Source organism: Phasianus colchicus, chromosome 5 (genome assembly GCF_987193195.1).
Source record: "Phasianus colchicus chromosome 5, bPhaCol1.hap1.1, whole genome shotgun sequence".
In the NCBI taxonomy this organism is placed as follows: domain Eukaryota; kingdom Metazoa; phylum Chordata; class Aves; order Galliformes; family Phasianidae; genus Phasianus; species Phasianus colchicus.
In genome coordinates this window covers 9,260,483-9,270,621 of record NC_143440.1, presented here as the reverse complement: position 1 = coordinate 9,270,621, position 10,139 = coordinate 9,260,483, and the positions used below count along the sequence as shown (strand labels likewise).

At 38.5% G+C, this 10,139-nt stretch overlaps 1 long non-coding RNA gene across 2 annotated transcripts in view; it reads right to left on the bottom strand.

The window, feature by feature from the left end:
* Nucleotides 1-1,035: 1,035 nt before the first annotated feature.
* Nucleotides 1,036-10,139, bottom strand: part of LOC149917729 (uncharacterized) — a 31,716-nt gene continuing 22,612 nt past the window's right edge. For both annotated transcript variants that reach the window (XR_016466674.1, XR_016466675.1), the window contains exon 6: nucleotides 1,036-1,355. This is a non-coding gene — a long non-coding RNA (uncharacterized LOC149917729). The remainder of the gene's footprint in view (nucleotides 1,356-10,139) is intronic.

Below are 10,139 nucleotides of genomic sequence, written 5' to 3'. Positions count from 1 at the left end.
ATCACTCTTTGAAACAGCAAAAAAAAAAATCATTTATATGATAGATATATGACAAGTAAATGCATAACCAAGAAAACATCTACTGCTCTTAGATCTCCTCAACAGCACTTCTTTAAAGATGCAATTCAGGCCCTATTAAATGTAACAGATTTCCTTTGACCTCTGCAAATTTTGAATCAGACTTTTAAATGAAATTCTGTCCCCTTTCAATAGTGTGGGAGTGATTTAGGGCCTGGGGGGAAAACAAAAAAACAAAAAAAAACAAACCCTCCTCTTCCCTCCCCTGCCCCCCCCCCAAAAAAAAAACAACAACAAAGAACAAAGCAACAACAAAAAAAGACCTGACAATCACCTAACTCAACCACACTCTACTTTGGAATTCCCTTTGCCATTAAGGAAATTCCCTTTCCACTTGCACTTCTCATCTGTGGTGTTCAATAACAAGAGAAATTGTGTGAATATAGAAACACTGCATCCCATTCCTTTCCAGTTGCAAAGAGCCACCACTGGAACAGAGAACAGCCTCACAAAGAACATCCAACCAGCACAAGGAGCTTGTGAGTTATACTTTACATTGGGGAAGAGGAAAGAGGTAACATTAAGCCACTTCCTGCAAGTCAGAGGCAATTGTACAATGTAATATTCTCACTAAATTAATGATTACACCACAACCCAGTGCTCCACTGTCACAACTGCAAAGTTACACACTCCCATGTTAGCAGTGGTACGGCTCAAAGTACAAGTACAGTACAGCTGTACTGATTTAGTAGCATTTTAAGCACTGTTTGCAGGCTTAAGTGACACTATAAATAGTGAGGCAGTGAAAAGCCAAAGCCAACAAGCCTATATGAGGAGTCCGGTATACTTGGGCAGGAAGACAAATTTACTTACGACTCAAGGAATATTATACACTCAATTTTGTAGCTTTCTCATTCAAACTTTTTTTTTTTTTTTTTTTTTTTTTTACTGTAAATATGATGTTATACTTCAGAAAAAAATACAGGCAAACATCTTGCAAAAGCCACAGTTGCTGAATAAAACAGCCAAGTACTTCTTGTCTGAGAAATTTCTTGAGGGGGTGGGATTTACTTGATTAACATAATATTTAACATTCCTATTTGGAAAATAAAACACTTTATTAGACCCAGCTGGCACAATAAAAGTTCAGGTTCTATTTCTACCTAGTTGCAAATTACTAACCTCCAGTCAAGGTGACTTTGCTATTCTTTGTTACTCTGCTTTACCATAGCTGTAGAGATTTTTATTGTTAAGAGATTTGAAGCCCACAGAAGGTTGCAGTGAGTTTCTGTATTACAAGCTCCCATTCAGTCCCAGTAGGTTTTCTGCAACATTTTCTAAAAAAAGAAAAAAAAAATCTGATTTTAATTACGAAACAAAGAAATGGACCACATGCTCTATAGTAATATAGATCCCTGATCAAATTTTCTGTCAGAGGAAACTCAGTGGCAACAAAGCATTGGTTTGGACTCATCTGAAGAACACAGCCAGGATTACACAGAGATGAAACATACTCTTGGGTCACAGAAGTTTGTGACATACTTTGATTCTTCTACATCTCCAACTAAAAAAAATTTTGTTTACTTAAACTCTAATGATACATTGGATTAATCTTCTTTCAAAAATGTCTTCTGCACACTCTTCTGTAAGGTTGTAGAAAGTCAAACATGACCTAGAAGTTGCCCAATGCTGATATTTACTGTGCAAATTATTACTAGTTAATTAGGAATATACTGAGCTAACATAAGCATATGGATAAACTGATGTATTATTAGAATTTAAGCAAAATGAACAATTTGAGCACTACTTCACCACCTAGCACCTACTTCATTTCCTAACAACAGAACAAGGGCAGGAGAATGAAAAATTCTTCAATAGATGTGATCATGGAAAAAGAAGGATGACAAAATGAGCATGGAGACTTCATTATAATCAAAGCTTACCATGTAGTCTTGACAGCTCTCTACTAGTGAGAATTTACTACTAAATAATGGATTAATTCCATGCATAATGTATATATTAGTTTACATTTGCTTTAAAATCCTTCCTACTTTCCTCAGACCAGTCAGGGAGAGCATTTAATTGAAGACAACCCCAGTCTGTCAATTACCTGCATCCAATGGGACTATATTTCATTACCATTCTGACCGCAATTCGATGTTGACATACATTACTCACACAGTTACATTTCAATGCAAACATCTATGTGTTACTCAGAAGTTATTTGTAATATCTTACTCATTTTACACTGAGAACACATACACTTTTGCCTAGGGAAAGAAAAGACAGCACTACTCTTTTAATAATAGACTTGGAAACCCAAATTCAGGACTTCCTTGCATACAATAATGTGGGAGATGCAATAAAAGAGTATTCCTTCCAGACAATGGAAGTGAGATAATACATAATCACATAACACACTTGACTCCTCACCATATTCAGATCCTATCAAACTGGACTTTGATGACAAACATTTGTTTTCCTTCAGCTTTCAAGAAGCCCTAAAAAGCCCTTGTCTCTGAATACGTCTTGTGCAACTTGTCTCTGATCCAATGCCAACCTGAGCCATAAAAACAGAGATAGAATTCTTCTTCTCCATGTTCCCATGGAGACAGGTGGGACCAAAGGGAGCACGACAAGACAAAATACATCCTTTCTCAGGTCTGCCTCTAATTTAGGACTTCTGGAAGTCCAGGTGACACAAAGTTCTGCAAAACAAAATTCTGCAAATTTAATGTTCTTTCCTCTGTAAAGGCTGGGGGAAAAAAAAAAAGAAAAAAGAAAAAAAAAAGACAAGCACCTCTGTCAAGTTCATTAGTAATTGCAATTCTGCTACATTTACCAGCAGGCTGGATAGCTGGCTTCAGGAGTGACTTTCCAGATTTCTCTTAGGTACTAAGTCTCAGCATTAACCCACATTGGTTTTGGTTTTCCTCCTTGTATGGAGGGCTCCTGTTTTCCTTTTTTATTTGTAACCTTCAGCTCACAACCTGATTTCTCTCTCAGCAAAGGAAGCTAAAACCTTCTTCACAAGTCAGTCTGTCCCACTACTACCTGTTAACCAACAGAAGCAGGTAGCTGATTACAAAGTGCTCAGTAACCTGTATGTAACATACACCTCACCAAAAATTCTTTAAGTAATGGGTAAAGGGCTTAAGTTTAAAACCAAGCACTGATAATTTCTTTAGTTTCTTCTTGTATGGGTCACAGCCCATGAACAAACCCAGACAATTCATCTTGAATGAGCTTTGGCAAACCATCAGTAAGGAATACTCAAAAATTCCACAGAACACCAGAGGTTCTCTTTCATTTCCAATGTTTGAATTGATTCAGAAGATCTTTATACACATACAGGAAACCACCACATACCTTGAACAATTTTATCACACATCACACGTTCCAAAAAAAGTCTACTGACAAAATAATTGCAATTTAACCCTGAATTTGCAAGAAATGAATTATATGCCAAGAAATTTGAGACAAATATTTCACTCATTAACAGTGTGTAAGTGCACAAAACCACCAAAATCTAGACAGGAATGGTTCAAAACCTGCCATGGTAACTGCATAAAAGCCAGCCACTGGCTGATTTATTCTGCAAAAATGAAAATATCAATACTCCCCATCCTGGCCCCATTTTAATTCCAAAATAGATTTCAGCAGTATGCCTTGAAAATAACCTGCAGGTTATAGAGAAGAGAATCAATCCCTGCAGACTGTGGTAATATGTTGATAAGCATAGTATTTGTTTCACCTTCACCCTCGTTAGCCTCTTCAAAGGTCTAGATTTATGGGCAACAGCATCTGCTCCTCTCAAAGGGGTTTTGCAGATGCATAGCATTAATCTGTCACTTGATTTTCCACTTGAGCTAGTATACACAATAAAGCACAAGAAAAAGTATTGTATGTTGGTAATGACTTCCAATGATATATCCATACATATTTTACAATGGAATGTCACCCCTACACAAATTAGGCTCTTATTCCCACAAAAGCTGGTTCGCATCCAGTTGGCTTCTTTCCTGAAGGTGAACAGGAAATGCAGCAGGGCAGACGTACACAAGACAACCTCAACATTACAATAGCTGCAGTATGGCTTTTGGATTTACAACCAAATCATCCCATTAGTATATAGCCCCACTGTAATACAATTGTAAATATAATTATGAGAGATAAAGGCTATCCTTCCGCAAAGGCAGCTGTACAGCACTAGCAGTTTATTCTTATCTGATATAACATGCGTTACATATCCATATATTCTGAAAAATTAAGAGAAACATCTGTGTCACATCACAGCCCACATTAAACATCTGCTACACATTTTCTCTGATGAGTCTTCTTGCTCTGAGTCCATAATTATTTTTCAGATTTACCTTATGTAGTTTTGAAGTAGTCATTTATTACAAGAAAAACACTTCTATCATACCACATCTTTCTAATACCACATCAAAAAATGAAAGCAATATAACAGGTTCAAGAATTGCATTCTTTTCTGTGTGGAAAGATCCTGTATTCATCATCGTGCAATCACTTGTTTTAATTAATGAGAATTTTTAATCACTTACATAATATTCAATGTCCTTAGCATTCCAACATTTAACAGTAGCGTATTCAGAATATAATTCATATTCAATTAGCTGAAATCCTTTACTCTTACATATTAATCTTCACTTTCTAAATCACACAGAAAGGTATTTAAAATGCTAGGAGTGCTTTGATCTTATGAAAAGTAAAAATGGTAGGATTATTAGATTCTGAAAGCCTTTTGGAAAATAGCTTCAAGATCACTGATCCTCAAATATTTTCTCCCAGGAAGTCCAGTTCCTTTGATGAGAAATCTGGCTTTAAACAATCTGGTGCTATTACTGGTGCAGTCATATAAACCAAATTGAGTTTATAGCCTAAACTATCAAGTAGCGTATAAATTACTCTACATTTTGAGGCCAAATTTTTAAAATATTCCAAAGTAAAGCATAATACTGATATTGTTGCTTTGAAGACTGCAGTAGATATTTCTTAACAGAAAATTAATCATTTGCACTAAAATGCATATGGCAGGAGGGATTTCCTTGATCACTGAGGTTAGATTTCCCTGAAGTCTTACAAGTCTTAGTATAGTAGATACTACACCCCCCAAAATATTTAACAACAATAGATTCTGTTTGTGCATCCATAATAGTTGAAAAACACTCTGAACTTATAAAGCATATCTTTAGCATAGAATGCTCAAAGGCTTTTTTCATCTTCAACAAAAATAAAGAACAAGGGGATCTTATTAATGCATATAAATATCTGAATTGGAAGTCTGGGAGGTCAGGTTCTTTTCAGCTGTGCCCAGGGACAGAACAAAGGGCAAATGGGCACAAACTGGAACATGGGAAGTTCCTTCTCTGCACATATTCAAAACCCAACTGGATGCTTTTCTCTGCAACCTACTATGGGGAACCTGCTTTAGCACTGGGGTTGGACTCACTGATCTCTGGTCTCTTCCAAGTCCCTCAATTTTATGATTTAGTGACACTGTAGGTCATGCACTGTCAAGTAATTACAGTGAAACAGGTGAACTGAACCCAGGAAATTAAAACAGAAGAACATGGGAAAAAAAAAATCCCAACAGCCTCTGCCAGTCTAAACAAGGAGAAGAAATGGGAAAAAAAAATTCTTTCCTCCCTTCAAATCTGGCAGCCGCAAGCCAGATGGCATTGCCAAACACAGAGGTAAAACATAAACAGGATCTTGAAATTTTTCTCTAGAAACTGCAGTGGAGCATGTTCAGTCCCCTATCTTTAGTTCCAGCAGAGATTAAACAAAGAAACAAATCTTAATGCAAAAATAAGAATGCGTGAGAGGACAGGAAAAAGAATACTTCTCTAACTCTCCATATAGGTAGTAGCAATCCTCTATTCCCATGCAGTTGAGCAGAAACAAAAGATATTTAGTTTTACAAGTTAGTAAAGATATTAGTTTAACAAGTCTGCAATCCGTTTAAAAAAATTCAAGAATATCCTATCCAGTGATATAACTCTTTCATTGAATTTTTCAAGATCTATTTCAAATGCTAGGTTTCCTAGCCTTTTTCTCTTCTTTAAAGTTAATTTCATAACTTCAGACCTCCACTGGCTACAAATTCAGTATGAATGCTGAAATAGAAGTGAAAGCTTTATATAAAAAACACATAAGCATGGCTTATTTCATCCTCAATAATGGATGGATTTAACATCATCCATTAGCACAAGTATTTGAAATCTATAAACAAAATTATGATTATATTTCAAATTAAAAACAGAAATTTCATTACTACAAAAGACTTCAAACACTGCTGCCAAAAATTAGGTGACATGACTATAGGGATCACCTGGAACAGTGCTATAAAAAGGGACCTCAGAAAATATAAGAGAGCTAAACAGCACTTCCCCCAAGGAGCTTGGGGGTTCCCTTTTCCAGATAACAATCCCAAATTTTGAAAATACTCCCATAATCTCTTCCAGGCCAAATAATCTCTTCCATCACCCAAATGTCTTCTCCTGAGGAGAAAGAGGTTTTATCTTACTTTCTCATCTTTGTTCTTTTACACTACCTTTATTCTCAGTTGTAACATTGCTTCTGATTTCCTGTTTCCTACACAAACAGAAAAATAAGCTCTCTGTGAATTTTCAAGTCCTATCTGCTTACTTTCCTGCCAAAAATAACTTATTTCAGCAAGCCCACCAGAATCATCACAGCTCAGAATTAGCAAGGCTATGGTTTTAGCCTGTTTAAACAAAATAATATTTGATGTTGTTACGTATGCAGCTGGTCTGAATCAAGACAAAGCTATTCACATGATCTATATTAAGCTACCATCTTCACAGACATTAATCTAAATTCATTGTGTTATCCACACTGAGTTTCCTTTGTTATTTATTTCAAATGTTTAACAAATATCACCCTATTCAACTATAGTTAGAAGATGAGATTTGCCATGAAGAAGAATTTAGTCTCCAAGATCTTCATTCTTCAGGACAAGTTAGAAAAAAAAAAAGATTTTATTTTTGGTTCCAGCACTGAATTTCTAGTTGATCAGTTAAAAAGTTTATTTCCCACAAATGGAAATACAGAATCACAGAATGGCCAGAGTTGGAAGGAACCTCAAGGATCATGAATCTCCAACCCCCCTGCCACATGCAGGGCCACCAGCCTCCTCATTTAATGCTAGACCTGGCTGCCCAGGGCCCCATCCAGTCTGACCTTGAACATTTCCAGGGCATCCACAACCTCTCTGGGCAGCCTGTTCCAGCACCTCACCACTCTCCGTATAAAGAACTTTCCCCTGATGTCCAACCTAAATCTCCCTTCCCTCAACTTAAAACCATTTCCCCTTGTCCTGCAGTTATCAACCCTTTCAAAGAGTTGATTCCCCTCCTGTTTGTAGGCTCCCTTTAGGTACTGAAAGGCTGCAGTGAGGTCACCCTGCAGCCTTCTTTTCTCCAGGCTGAACAAGCCCAGCTCCTTCAGCCTGTCCTCATAGGGGAGGTGCTCCAGTCCCCTGATCATCTTTGTGGAGATCATTCTCCTCTGGACCCTCTCCAACAGTTCCCTGTCTTTTTTGTACTGGGGGCTCCACACTTGGACGCAGTACTCCAGATGGGGCCTCACAAGAGCAGAGTAGAGGGGAACAATCACCTCCCTGTCCCTGCTGGCCACCCCTCTTCTGATGGAGCCCAGAATACCATTTGCCTTCCAAGCTGCAAGGGCACCCTGCTGGCTCATGTTAAGTTTTTCATCTATCAAGACCCCCAGGTCCTTCTCCACAGGGCTGCTCTCAAGGACCGCTCCTTCCAGTCTGTAGGGATGCCTGGGATTCCTCCGGTCCAAGTGCAAAACTGCACTTTGCCGTGTTGAACCTCATCAGGTTCACCCGGGCCCACCTTTCTAGCCTCTCAAGGTCCCTCTGAATGGCATCCCTTCCTTCAACCATGTCGACCGCACCACTCGGCATGGTGTCATCAGCAAACTTGCTGAGGGTGCACTCGATTCCGTCATTGATAAAGATGTTAAAGAGCACCGGTCCCAAGACAGACCCCTGGGGGATGCCGCTCGTTACCGGCCTCCATGTGGACATAGAGTTATTGATGACCACCCTCTGTCTGTGGCCTTTCAACCAGTTTCTTATCCATCGAGTGGTCTACCTATCAAATCCACATCCTTCCAATTTGGAGATAAGGATGTGGTGGGGGACCATGTCAAAAGCCTTACTCAAGTCCAGGTAAATGACATGGGTTGCCTTTCCCTTGTCCACCAATGCTGTCACTCCATCATAAAAGGCCACCAGATTGGTCAAGAATGACCTTCCTCTGGTGAAATACCCTGCAGTGCATATTAAAACATATGTACTTCAGTACCATTAAGCAGCCTGTTTCAGAGCTGAAATAACAGACTAACATTGAAAACACGGAAACTATTTTCAGAAACATTGAGTGGTTTAAAGGTTACTTCATGCTTAATATAAATACCAGGTGTCTTTTATTAGGGCCCTCATAATTAATCCGAGCACTGTATGTCAGTATTAAAAGAATTTCAGCTTATTATATGCATCCATCACAAAATTTACCAGAGATTTCCTCTAGTAATCTGATCCATGCACAACTTGCACTGCATGTTATTCATTCAAGAGATCATAAAAGGTACTACAGTCTTACTCCACTTAATTTCTGGGCGAGAGACGAACTTGTTAAATAGACTGCTACAAACCTATACTGAATTATGCATCTAGCATTTTTTAGCAACATCTCAAATGTAAACAAAAGGCATAGCATTTGCCATCTCAGTACTATTACATGGAAAGTTATTTTAGATATAGGATGGACTGAGGAGTTTTTATCTCTTAGAAAAACACAGTTAAAGGCCTTAGTCTCACAGCAGGCGTTAGTGCTTGTTTATATTACAGTACTGCCAAGGTTTCGCTTTCTCAGTAGATTATTCTTCTAATCTTACTTCAAATATTCTCCTTTTGCTGTTGGCAATGCAAGCATCAAGGTCATGCATCAATATACATGAGCTGTACACAGCTCCATTTCTTCCTCCTCTGAGACTGGAAGTTCAGAAACTCTCCCCATACCTGGCACAGAGCTCTTGTAGAGAAGAATTCAGAACCAAAATCTGCTTTAGTTTTAATAATGTTAGCTTAAATATGGGAGTTGAAAAACTGAAGCAAGGCATGTTCAGCTTGTTTCACAGCTGGTGCTCCCTGTGCCAAGTCCACTCTCCTGCATTAAATGCAACCCCTTTCATCCATTTCCACCCATGTGACTGGGTACCTCAGGCACTGACATTGGGGTCAGTCCCAAAGCAGCTGAGGAGAGCAGGGACAGCAGACCAGAGGAACTACCCATAACTAAATCAGGATTTGTTCCGGAGAAAGTCAGGAGCCATCTCACACCTACCCTGCAGGAATGGATTCCCTAGAGAACAAAACACAGTGAAGGAAGATGCCAGAAGCAACAATAGTATCTACAAACATATACAGGAAAAATTACAGTCTAAAAGTGATTGACAGTACATTATTATAGGTGCTTCAGGTGCTTCTCTTAAACCACGGGCACTTTGGATTTTTCTGGCCTTTTCTACTTTACCTGGGCTTTCCTTTGAGCAGGCAGCAAGGATTTTCTTGAGACATTACAGACCATACTCTATGACCATTCTTTCATGGATCAAACTGTATAACATCATTTATTCTTACATAAGAGATTTTCCTATTATTTCTTTCACGCCTGAACTCCCTTATATTTTTCATTCACATTCACTGTTCCATGACTGCTGTTTTTTCCTCTTCTTTTCAAGCCCGCCAATTTTCTGATCCCCTTTTCCACCCTCTTGCCTCTTACCCATGTCCTATTTTAGCATTCTTTAACAGTTCACATATGACTTAGCTACCCTTTCTTCTATTCCAGACTGTTCTACTCATTTTCATCCAGTCTCTATATCTAGCATATTCTTTGCCTCGGAATAGTTGCTCTTTTGCCCCCCATTCTTGACAGGGCAGTCCACTTACATTCATAATGGTGACACTTACGACAGTGCAGACTAACTAATAGAGCCTTCCATGTTCAGCACTGGAAACAAATACCTTTTCCTCTTCCAGC